The sequence below is a fragment of the Macaca mulatta genome, chromosome 1 (genome assembly GCF_049350105.2).
Source record: "Macaca mulatta isolate MMU2019108-1 chromosome 1, T2T-MMU8v2.0, whole genome shotgun sequence".
Lineage (NCBI taxonomy): Eukaryota > Metazoa > Chordata > Mammalia > Primates > Cercopithecidae > Macaca > Macaca mulatta.
In genome coordinates this window covers 127,410,563-127,422,931 of record NC_133406.1, presented here as the reverse complement: position 1 = coordinate 127,422,931, position 12,369 = coordinate 127,410,563, and the positions used below count along the sequence as shown (strand labels likewise).

Below are 12,369 nucleotides of genomic sequence, written 5' to 3'. Positions count from 1 at the left end.
TCTGTCACCCAGGCTGGAAGTGCAGTGGCCTGATCTCAGCTCACAGCAGCTTCTGCCTCGCTGGTTCCAGCGATTCTGCTGCCTCAGCCTCCTGGGTAGCTGGGACTACAGGCCCATGCCACCATGACCGGCTAATTTTTGTATTTTTAGTAGAGACGGAGTTTCACCATGTTGGCCAGGCTGGTCTCTCCTGACCTCAAGTGATCCACCCGCCTCGGCCTCCCAAAATGCTGGGATTATAGGCATGAGCTACCATGCCTGGCCCTGTTCCCTGTTTTCTTTCTTATTATTTATGTATTTTTTGAGATGGAGTCACCCAGGCTAGAGTGCGTGGCGCCATCTTGGCTCACTGCAACCTCCACCCTCCAGGTTTCAAGTGATTATCCTGCCTCAGCCTCCCGAGTAGCTGGGATAGCTGGGATTAAAGGTGTAAGCCACCATGCTCGGCTAATTTTTGTATTTTTAGTAGAGACGGAGTTTCACCATGTTGTCCAAGCTGGTCTCGAACTCCTGACCTGAAGTAATCCACCTGCCTCGGCCTCCCAAAGTGCTGGGATTACAGGCATGAGCCACCACGCCAGGCCTGTTTAGTTTTCTACAGGACAAACCACAAATAGCAACACAGTCCAATCACAAAAGAGGAAGGTAAGTTTTTGCATTTCTAATTTGCAGAGCAGGTATTCCAAATCTGACATTCATTGACCTCTACATGGGTTGCTGAAATTGGCGCGACAAAGGCCTGAATCTTTTTTTTTTTTTTCTGAGATGGAGTCTCGCTCTGTTGCCCAGGCTGGAGTGCAGTGGCGTGATCTCGGCTCACTGCAACCTCTGCCTCCCAGGTTCACGCCATTCACCTGCCTCTGCCTCCCGAGTAGCTGGGACTACAGGCGCCTGACACCTCGCCAGGCTAATTTTTTGTATTTTTAGTAGAGATGGGGTTTCACCGTGTTAGCCAGGATGTTCTCGACTCTTGACCTCATGATCTGCCCGCCTCGGCCTCCCAAAGTGCTGGGATTACAGGTGTGAGCCACTGCACCCAGCCAAAGGCCTGCATCTTAAAGTGAGTTACTGAAGACAAAGTTTGGCGATAATTTAAGTAACGTGACTGATGCGTCTGACTGCGACCACATAGGAAGGGTACTCCACAGGTCACAATAATTACCCCAAAATTAACTGAAGATGCCCACTGTTACTCGTATTTAACCATGTGTTAACCATGTAGTTATGGAAACTACAATGATGGTCACTACCTTAAAGAAACAATCTTGGGCTGGGTGCGGTGGCTCACAACTGTAATCGAGCACTTTGGGAGGCCAAAGAAGATGAATCACCTGAGGTCAGGAGTTCGAGACCAGCCTGGCCAACATGGTGAAACCCCATCTCTACTAAAACTACAAAAAATTAGCTGCACATGGTGGCAGACACCTGTAATCCCAGCTACTTGGGAGCCTGAGGCAGGAGAATCACCTGAACCGGGAGGCGGAGGTTGCAGTGAGCCAAGATGGCTCCACTGCACTGCAGCCTGGGCAACAAGACCGAAACTCCGTCTAAAAAAAAAAAAAGAAAGAAAAGAAACTTACAATCTGTTAGAGGAGACAGCAAACAAAAATAATACAAGGTTCACATACTACAACGCAGACGGGAAGGAATTAGAAGAGAATTTCTATGGGCAGAGCAAAGTCTTGGGTCACGGGAATCACGAACTGGGGAGAATTATTTGTCAGGTTTAATTAAAGGAAAAGGAACAAATAGAGTTTAAAGATTAGAAGGTTACAGGTGGCACGCCACAATCCCCAAAACAAACCCCACCTCGTCCCAGCCCCAGTCATCTCCCAAGGGGGTATATCTTGCCCAGAGAGCCTGGAAGGCAGGGGCATTTGTTTTTACAGCTCAGTCACTATTATTCCAGCCAAAAAAAAGCACTTCCTGTGAGGATGAAGTGATTACCCCAGGTCACCTGGCCACATTCCTCTCCTGGAGCCGGTGCCGGCCGCCCCTCCACCAACGCCGCACTCCGAGGTCACCCAGCTGCCTGCGACCACGAAGTCCTCAGTGAGGCCGCCTCCCACGCCCTGGAGACGTGGTCTCCCCTCCCGCGAGGGTCCCTCTGACCCCACCCGGGCAACTAGGGCACCGCAGGCTGTTACCCAACTAACCATCAAGTGCGGCGCCGAGCGCGTGCGTGGCGTGGCGTGGCGCGGAGGGGCGCGGCGGGGCTGGGCTGCGCTCTAGGCACCATGCGGTCCCCACGCCTAGAGCTCACCTGACTGCGATTGAAGGGACCACTGGGCAGCCTGATAACGCGCCCCCGGCCGAGCCTGCGCAATGGGGGCGCAGTCGGCCCTCGCGCCCTCTGCTCCCCAAAACAAGCGCGTGGAAAGCTTGGTCCGGGCTTCTCACAGCCGCGCGCACAGACTTGTTCTCCCCCCGCGAGTCTCCCGGGAGCGTCGCGGCCACCTGCACGCGTCCGGCACACAAACGTCGGTCTCACCCCTCAGTTTCTGCCAGAGAAATAGGAAAAGTCACCTAGAGGCCTGACCCTGACGGGTGGGGGGAGACGAGCGCGCGGAGTAGCGGGAAGCGTCTGAGGAGCGGGGACTGGGCAGCGTTTGAATGGATGCGGGTGCCGCTGGCACCCGGGAAGACGCCGGGGGCCGGCGCTGTGGAGCCGGGCACGGGCTGGGATGTGTTTGGATTCCAATCCGGGCCTGACACCAGTTGAGTGACCTCGGAAAGTTCCCCAACCCTACGGGCCTGTTTCCTCCCTCTGAAGTGGCGACAGTAATAGAACTGACCCCGTAGGCTCATCGGGAGGCCCTGAAGGGGGAACCCATGCAACTTGCCACCGCAGAGCCAGGCCCGCGGCGGTTGGCGCCTGGTGGCTATTAAAGACGAGTCGGGAAAGAAGAGCAGGTAAGAGGGCAGGAAGACTGGCCGGTGGGTTGGGTTGTGCACCTCGGCCACGTGGAGAAGCGAGAATGCAGGGGCCGGACGCCTATGGACGATGCGTGTGTGGGGCGGGATAGAATCGTGGCAGGCGGCGCTGGGGCTGATGCGCCTCACCCGGATTAGCCTCTGTAATCCTCACAGCCCTGTGAAGCGGGCGCTGCCGTGAACATTTTGTAAATAAGGGACCCGAGGCTCAGAGAGGTGAAGTAACTTTCCAGACGGCCCAGCTTGTCAGCGGCCAGCATTTGAAGTCACACCCCAGAGTCTGTTTTTATCGTAATAGCCGCTTTGACCGGATAACCAACGTGTGTGTGTTGAAGTGATCAGATGACCATGGAGTGTCTCTGATGTCCAGGACTTTGAGAAATACTGAAAAAGTATGAGGCAAGGCCCCTGCCTTCAAAGAGCTTGCAAGTTTTTGGGGGAGACTGTGTCAGGCACAAATTAACCAACATCTGTTGAGCACTTGACAGAACCCTGCCCTTCCTTGGTTGGTTAACTGAGTCAGGCACAAATTAACCAACATCTGTTGAGCACTTGACAGAACACTTGCTTGACAGAACCCTGCCCTTCCTTTCGTGTCTTCCTCCCTTCCAGGACTCACCCCCTCACTTACGCTCCCCCTCAGTTCTCTGCAGGCTACAGTCCTCCGCTCTACCAGCTGAGCTATCAAAGGGTGCACTTCCCCTTCAATTCTGGCCAACATAGTGAAACCCCGTTTCTACTAAAAATACAAAAATTAGCCGGTCATGATGGCATGCACCTGTAGTCCCAGCTACTCAAGAGCCTGAGGCGGGAGAATTAGTTGGACCTGGGAGGCGGATGTTGCAGTGAGCTGAGATCATGCCACTGCACTCTAGCCTGGGTGACACAGCGAGACTCTGTCTCAAAAAATAAAAAAATAGGCCAAGCGCAGTGGCTCACGCCTGTAATCCCAGTACTTTAGGAGTCCGAGGTGGGCGGATCACGAGGTCAGGAGTCCGAGACTAGCCTGGCCAACATGGTGAAATCCCGTCTCTACTAAAAATACAAAAACTAGCCTGGCATGGTGGCAGACACCTGTCATCTCAGCTACTCAGGAGGCTGAGGCAGGGAGAATCGCTTGAACTTGGGAGGCAGACGTTGCAGTGAGCGAAGATCATGCCATTGCTCTCCAGCCTGGGCGACTCTATCTCAAAATAAATAAATTAATTAAATAAATAGATAAATAAAAAATAAAACAAATGGTGGTGGGGCAACTGGGTATCCAGATGCAGAAGAATGAAGTTGCATGAAATTGACTCAAAATTCATCAATAACAGAGCTAAACTGTAAAACTCTTAGAAGAAAATATACAGATAATCTTTTTTTGTTTTTTTTTGAGACGGAGTCTCGCTCCATCGCCGGGGCTGGAGTGTAGTGGCACAATCTCTGCTCACTGCAAGCTCAGCCCCCTGGTACACGCCATTCTCCTGTCTCAGCCTCCCGAGTAGCTGAGACTACAGGCACCCACCACCATGCCAGGCTAATTTTTTTTTTTTTTTTTTTTAGTAGAGACGGGGTTTCACCATGTTAGCCAGGATGGTCTCGATCTCTTGACCTCGTAATCTGCCCGCCTCAGCCTCCCAAAGTGCTGGGATTACAGGCGTGAACCATCACGCCCAGCTAGATAATCTTTGTTACCTAAAATTGATAATAGATTCTTAGATACAATATCAGGGCACACCAAAAGAAAAAGTGAATAAATTGGACTTTATCAAGATTAAAAGCTTTTATGTATAGAGGGTATGATCAACACTGTGAAAAGACAAAGTACAGGATGGGACAAAGATTTGTAAACCATGTATCTGATAAGGGTGTAATATGCAGAATAGGCCAAGTGCAGTGGCTCACACCTGTAATCCTAGCATTTTGGGATGCCCAGGCTGGTGGATCACCTAAGGTCAGGAGTTTGAGACCAGCCTGGCCAACATGGTGAAACCCTATCTCTACTAAAAATACAAAAATTAGGCGGGTGGGGTGGAGGAGGCTGCTGTGCGCTGAGATGGCGCCACTGCACTCCAGTCTGCACAACAGAGGGAGACTCTGTCTCAAAAAAAAAAAAAAAAAAGCAGAATATATAAAGAACTCTTGCATCTCAACAACAAAAAGACAACTCAATTTTTTAAATGGGCAAATTATGTTAATAGACATTTCCCCAAAGAACATATACAAATAGCTAACAAGCACATGAAAAAATGCTCAGAATCATTAGTCATTAGAGAAAGCCACATGGAGATGCCGCTTCATATCCACTAGTGTAACTAAGTACCCTCATTTTCCTAAGAGATAGTTTATTTTTTTCCCCTCTCTTCTCATTCTCCTGGTTCCCCAGGTCCTACTTAGCCCCTTAGAAATGCAGGTATAGCCTTTTTCACCAGACACTCCCTACAGGGCAAGTTCATCTAACTCCTCAAGAGTTAACAGTCAATTTACAAACCAAAGCATGCCCGCTACAGAACTCTCACCTTTTAGGAGGTGACCTCAAGACAACAGCCTGCCCACAAAGCTGCCAGCAGTCACCAGCTCAACCACTGCATAGGTAAGGCACCAAGCTAACATGCGGACCCCCATCTTCCTTGTTTCCTCTCCTGCCTTTTAAAAGTGCCTGCTTTCTGCTCCAAAAGGGAAGCGGCACATGTAAAGGCAGGAGGCCTACGCCTCTTCCCCTAAGCAGACTTTGGAATAAATTACTTTCTTTGTATCAGGTCTTACTCTTGTCAGTTGGATTCAGCATGTGGGAGCAACTTACCCACATTTCAGTTACACTAGTATGGCTACAAAAAATTTTTTTTAAGGAATTAAGTATTGGTGAGAACATGGAAAAATTCAAACTTCATACTTTGCTGATGGGGATGTAAAATAGGGCAGCTACTGTGGAAAAGTTTGGTGGTTCCTCAAAAAGTTAAAGAATTACTATACGATGCAGCAATTCTGCTACTGAAGCAGCGTCATTTCCTGGGGTAAATACCTGAGGTTCCTCATCTAGTGCCAAGAAGATTAAGGACACGGATACACACAAGGAGCGAGTTTAGGAGAGGAGATTTAATAGGCAAAAGAAAGAGAAAGGAGAAAATCTCTCTCATGAGAGAGAGGGGCTCTCCAGTGAGAATTCTGGCCCACGGCAGAGTGCACCAGATTTTATAGACAGGCTTAAGGAGGCAGTGCCTGATTTACATAGGGTCCAAAGATTGGCTGGACCAGGTGTGATGTTTACATCATGCGCTGGGTAAGCTGGCTTCCCCACCCTAATCTTATTATGCAAATGGTCTTTGCTTGGCTGGCACCATGTTGCCTGCTCCTTACTGCACAGGTGGCTAGCAAAGAGAAGGGACAATGAAGCTGCCATTTTGAACATGCCTAGTCCCAGGTAGCCTTTTCCTATTGGCACAACTGCCAGCATTAACCCGTGCAAGCACCCAGCTTGCTTGTCTATGTTTGCAGCTTGATTTTACAGGCTGTTCTTTGTTACAAAAGAAAATTATTTGGGGGCTGTTTTTCATTAAAAGGAAAACCTTCCCAAGGACTCCTGTAGCTTATCTGCCTAAATAATTTCTTCTTAACGCCTATATCAATAGTAGGTATATTACCAAAATAAAACAGGCATTCAAACAAATACTTGTACAGCAGCACTATTCACAGTAGCCAAAAGTTGGAAACAATTCACATGTCCATCAATGGATGCATGGATAAACAAATATGTTATGCAGCTATAAAAGGGAATGAAGTACTAATAAATCCCACAACGTGGATAAACCTTAAGAAAATGGTAAGTGAAAGTAGCCAGACACTAAAGGTTCAAAATTGTATGTGTGATTTTGTTGGAGGCATTTGAACTGGACAACTCCATCTTGTATAGGGACTGGGTAAAATAAGACTGAAACCTACTAAGCTGCATTCCCAGACGGTTAGGCATTCTAAGTCACAGGATGAGGTAGGAGGTCAGCATAAGATACAGGTCATAAAGACCTTCCTGATAAAAAAGCTTGGAGTAAAGAAGCCAGCCAAAACCCACTAAAACCAAGATGGCCACGAGAGTGACCTCTGGTCATCCTCACTACTACACTCCCACCAGCGCCAGGACAGTTTACAAATGCTATGGCAACCTCAGGAAGTTACCCTATATGGTCCAAAAAAGGGAGGCATGAATAATCCACCTCTTGTTTAGCATATAATCAGAAATAACCATAAAAATGGGCAACCAGGGCCGGGCTCGGTGGCTCAAGCCTGTAATCCCAGCACTTTGGGAGGCCGAGACGGGCGGATCACGAGGTCGGGAGATCGAGACCATCCTGGCTAACACGGTGAAACCCCGTCTCTACTAAAAAAAAAAAATACAAAAAACTAGCCGGGCGACGTGGCGGGCGCCTGTAGTCCCAGCTACTCGGGAGGCTGAGGCAGGAGAATGGCGTAAACCCGGGAGGCGGAGCTTGCAGTGAGCTGAGATCCGGCCACTGCACTCTAGCCTGGGCAGCAGAGTGAGACTCCGTCTCAAAAAAAAAAAAAAAAAAAAAAGGGCAACCAGCAGCCCTCAGGCTCTGTCTAGGCAGTAGCCATTCTTTTATTCCTTTACTTTTTAAATAAACTTGCTTTCACTCTACTCTGTGGACTTGCCCTGAATTCTTTCTTTCTTTTTTTTTTTTTTTTTGAGACAGTCTTGCTCTGTCGCCCAGGCTGGAGTGCTGGAGTGCAGTGCCACGATCTCGGCTCACTGCAAGCTGCGCCTCCCGGGTTCACACCACTCTCCTGCCTCAGCCTCTCGAGTAGCTGGGACTACAGGTGCCCGCCACTATGCCTGGCTAATTTTTTGTATTTTTTAGTACAGATGGGGTTTCACTGTGTTAGCCAGGATGGTCTCGATCTCCTGACCTCGTGATCTGCCCGCCTTGGCCTCCCAGAGTGCTGGGATTACAGGTGTGAGCCACCACGCCCAGCCTACCCTGAATTATTTCTTGCACGAGATCCAAGAACCCTCTCTTGGGCTTTGGATAGGGGCCCCTTTCCAGTAACAATTTCATTTTATGAAATACCCAAGAGGCCGGGCGCGGTGGCTCAAGCCTGTAATCCCAGCACTTTGGGAGGCCGAGGCGGGCGGATCACAAGGTCAGGAGATCGAGACCACAGTGAAACCCCGTCTCTACTAAAAATACAAAAAATTAGCCGGGCGCGGTGGCGGGCGCCTGTAGTCCTAGCTACTCAGGAGGCTGAGGCAGGAGAATGGCGTGAACCCAGGAGGCGGAGCTTGCAGTGAGCCAAGATCGCGCCACTGCACTCCAGCCTGGGCAACAGCATGAGACTCCGTCTCAAAAAAAAAAAAAAAAAAAAAAGAAATACCCAAGATAGGTAAATCCATAGAGACAGAAAGCAGATTAGTGGTTGCGGGGGGTGCTGGGGATAGAGAGAAAGGGAATGACTGATTAATGGGTTGGAGTTTTCTTTTGGGGTGATGAAAATGATTTGGAACTTTATAATATAAGTGGTGACTGTGTTAACCAAAGAGGGGTCCGGATCCAGACCCCAAAAGAGGGTTCTTGGATCTTGCGCAAGAAAGAATTTGAGGCAAAGTCCATAGAGTAAACTGAAAGCCAGTTTTTAGGAAAGTAAAGGAATAAGAGAGTAACTGCTCCATAGACAGAGCAGCCCCAAGGGTGCTGGTTGCCCATTTTCATGGTTATTTCTGGTTCAAACGGCTCTGACAGTTGCGTGTGCTATTGTGAAATATGTATTTGGTCTTCTTCCCCATTTCCTGGTGGCATACAACTTCTAAAATTCTTGAAACCTCCGAAGTGATGTGTCTTTTTATATGTTAATGAGTTGACTGATGGTTGGGGGCTCCTGGATAGCTTCAGGATTGAGGGCTGGTCACAGGAAAGAGCAAACCTTGATTAGAGAGTTGGGACTTGCAGGCACACCCCTCAACCTCCATGGAGCGGAGGAGGGCTGAAAGTTATGTTGATTACCAATGACCAATGATTTAATTACTCATAGCTACATGATGCTTTCATAAAAATGCAAAAGGACTGGGTCCAGAGAGCTTCAAATTAGTGGAATACATGGAGGCACCTGGAGGTGTCATGCCCTGAGAGGGCATGGAAGCTTCATGCTCTTTCCCACATAAGCATTTCTTTCATCTGGTGTTCATCAGTCTCATTTGTAATATCCTTTATAATAAACCAGTAAATGTAAGTAAAGTGTTTTCCTGAGTTCTGTGAGCCACTTTAGCAAATTAGTTGAACTCCAAGAGCAGGCAGTAGGAATCTTGATTTATAGTCAGTCAATTAGAAGCACAAGTAAAACCACCTTGGGCTTATGATTGGCATTGGAAATAGGGGCAAGCTTGTGGGACTGAGCCCTCACTTTTGGCATCTGACACTCTCTCCAGGTGGATAGTGTGACAGTTGAGTTGAATCTGAGGACACGCTAGTGTCCACCGAAGAATGGATTGGTTACTGTTGGGGAGAAATTCCCACACACATTTTGGTTACCAAGAGTCACAGAATGGTGAATATACTAAATACCACTGAAATGTACACTTTAGCCAGGCACAGTGGCTCATGCCTGTAATCCCAGCACTTTGGGAGGCCGAGGTGGGCAGATCACCTGAGCTCAGGAGTTTGAGAGCAGCCTTACCAACATGGAGAAACCCCATCTCTATTAAAAATACAAAAATTAGCCACGTGTAGTGGCACATGCCTGTAATTCCAGCAACTCAGGAGGCTGAGGCAGGAGAATCACTTGAACCCAAGAAGCAAAGGTTGCAGTGAGCCAAGATGGTGCCATTGCACTCCAGCCTGGGCAACAAGTGCGAAACTCCATCTCAGAAAGAAAAAAAGAAAAGAAAAGAAATATGCACTTTAAGATGGTTGATTTTATGTTACATGAATTCACCTGACTTCAAATAAATACAAAGAAACAGATTTTCCATGAATCTTATGAAGTTTTTGGGAGGGGCTCTAACAGTATATTCATAGGATCATATCTAATTTTTTTTTTTTTAAGATGGAATCTTGCCCTGTCGCCCGGACTTGAGTTCAGTGGCATGATCTCACCTCACTACAACCTTCACCTCCCAGGTTCAAGCGATTCTCCTGTGCCTCGGCCTCCTGAGTAGCTGGGATTACAGGTGTGCGCCACCATGCCCAGCTAATTTTTTTTTTTTTTTTTTTTTTAGTAGGGATGGGGTTTTGCCATGTTGGCCAGCTGTTCTTGAACTCCTGGCCTCAAGTGATCTGCCCACCTTGGCCTCCCAAAGTTCTGGGATTACAGGCATGAGCCACCACGCCCGGCTGGATCGTATCTAAGTTTATAATTTTAACTTTTCATTATTTTCTTAAAGAGGGCCACTGTAGTAGACACTATAAGCACCCCCTCCCAAAGATGTCCATGTTTTAATCCTCGAAACCTGTGAATATGTTATATAATATGACAAAGGGTAATTAAGGTTACAGATAGAATTAAGGTTGCTAATCAGCTGGCCTTAAAATAGGGAGATTATCCTGGATTGTCTAGGTGAACCCAGTATAATCAAGAGTCCTTAACATGGAAGAAGGTGACAGAGAGGAGGTCAGAGTGAAGCAATCTAAGAAAGGCTTATCTGTTGTTGCTGGTTTTGAAGATGGAGGAAGAAGCCACAACTCAAGGAATGCAGATGGTCTCTAAAGCTGGAAAAGACAAGGAAACTGATTTTTTCCCAGAGCCTCCAGAAAGGAACACAGCCCTCTTGACACTGAGTTTTAGCCCAGTGAGTCCTGTCTGGACCTTTTAACTACAGAACTATGAGAGAAATTTGTGTTGTCTAAAGCTACAAAGTTTGTGGTAATTTGTTATAGCAGTGATAGAAAACTAATACAGCCACCTTAGATGTGCATACCTCAGGCCCTGCAAAACTTTTATCTTCCGCTGACAAGCAATATAAGAGTATAGGCTTTGAAGTTGGAAGACCTGGTCTTGTAACTTACTTGCTGTGTTACTGTGGGTAAATCACTGAACTCTTCCAGGCCTTAGTTTCTTCACAGGTACATTGGAGATAATACCTACAAACCTGATCTATTGTGCGGATTAAAAGAGAAAGTGATTAATAAAACTTGGAAAGTGCTCTAAAAATGTTCATGCGTCATTTTAAGTTGTTAATAAAGAGTGTTAGAGTGACTAAGTGACTCCAAGCTTATTAGCTGGAAAAATAGAAGTAGGAGAGGCGATTCTCTGGGACGTGCCTGTAGTCCCAGTTACTTGGGAGGCTGAGGCGGGCAGAATTGCTTGAGAGTCCAGCCTGGGTAACATAGGGAGACCTGCCACTAAAACATGAAAAAAGAAAAGACAGTTGGAGGGTAAGAAAAGGAAACTAGTTTTGATGAGCTAGCCAAGTTGATTAAAATAAAGCAGATATAATTCTTACTGTTTTTCCAGATATCTTCCAGATTTTTTTTTTTTTTTGGAGACGGAGTTTCGCCCTTGTTGCCCAGGCTGAAGTGCAATGGCGCGATCCAGTTCACTGCAACCTCTGCCTCCCAGGTTCAAGCGATTCTCCCAGGTTCGAGCAATTCTCCTGCCTCAGCCTGGTGAGTAGCTGAGACTACAGGCGTGTGCCACCACGCCTGGCTAATTTTGTATTTTTAGTAAAGATGGGAGGCCGGGCGCGGTGGCTCACGCCTGTAATCCCAGCACTTTGGAAGGCCGAGGCGGGCGGATCACAAGGTCAGGAGATCGAGACCACGGTGAAACCCCGTCTCTACTAAAAATACAAAAATTAGCCGGGCGTGGTGGCGGGCGCCTGTAGTCCCAGCTACTGAGGAGGCTGAGGCAGGAGAATGGCATGAACCCGGGAGGCGGAGCTTGCAGTGAACCGAGATCGCTCCACTGCACTCCAGCCTGGGCGACAGAGCAAGACTCCGTCTCAATTAAAAAAAAAAAAAAAAAAGATGGGTTTTCTCCATATTGGTCAGGCTAGGCTGGTCTCGAACTCTCCACCTCAGGTGATCCACCTTGGGCTCCCAAAGTGCTGGGATTACAGGCGTGAGCCACCATGCCGGCCTGTCTTCCTGATTTTAAGCCAGTGCAAGATAGGAATTTTAGAACTGAAAGGAGCTTGAACATCACGTAGCCAAATGCCCCTCCTTCCCCTATACATTTTGTAGATGTGGAAACTGAAACCCAGAGAGACTGACTTTGTTAAGGCCACTTAGCTAATGAATGATTTGACCAGTTGAATAAACAGCTTTCAGGGCTTCACTGGATGAAGCACAATCTTTAAGATAAAAAGTACCCTAGAGAGGAACATTTATGAAAGTTTCAAGTAAGTTGAGCGTTTTGTTTGTTTGTTTGTTTGTTTTGAGAAGGAGTCTCGCTCTGTTACCCAGGCTGGAGTGCAATGGCGCAGTCGTGGCTCACTGCAACCTCTGTCTC

The 12,369-nt window shown here is 47.8% G+C and overlaps 1 pseudogene; it reads right to left on the bottom strand.

Annotated features, from left to right (window-relative positions):
* Positions 1 to 1,823: 1,823 nt before the first annotated feature.
* LOC107000171 (putative uncharacterized protein encoded by LINC01356) lies at positions 1,824 to 3,025 on the bottom strand (annotated as a pseudogene).
* Between the last annotated feature and the right edge of the window lie 9,344 nt (positions 3,026 to 12,369).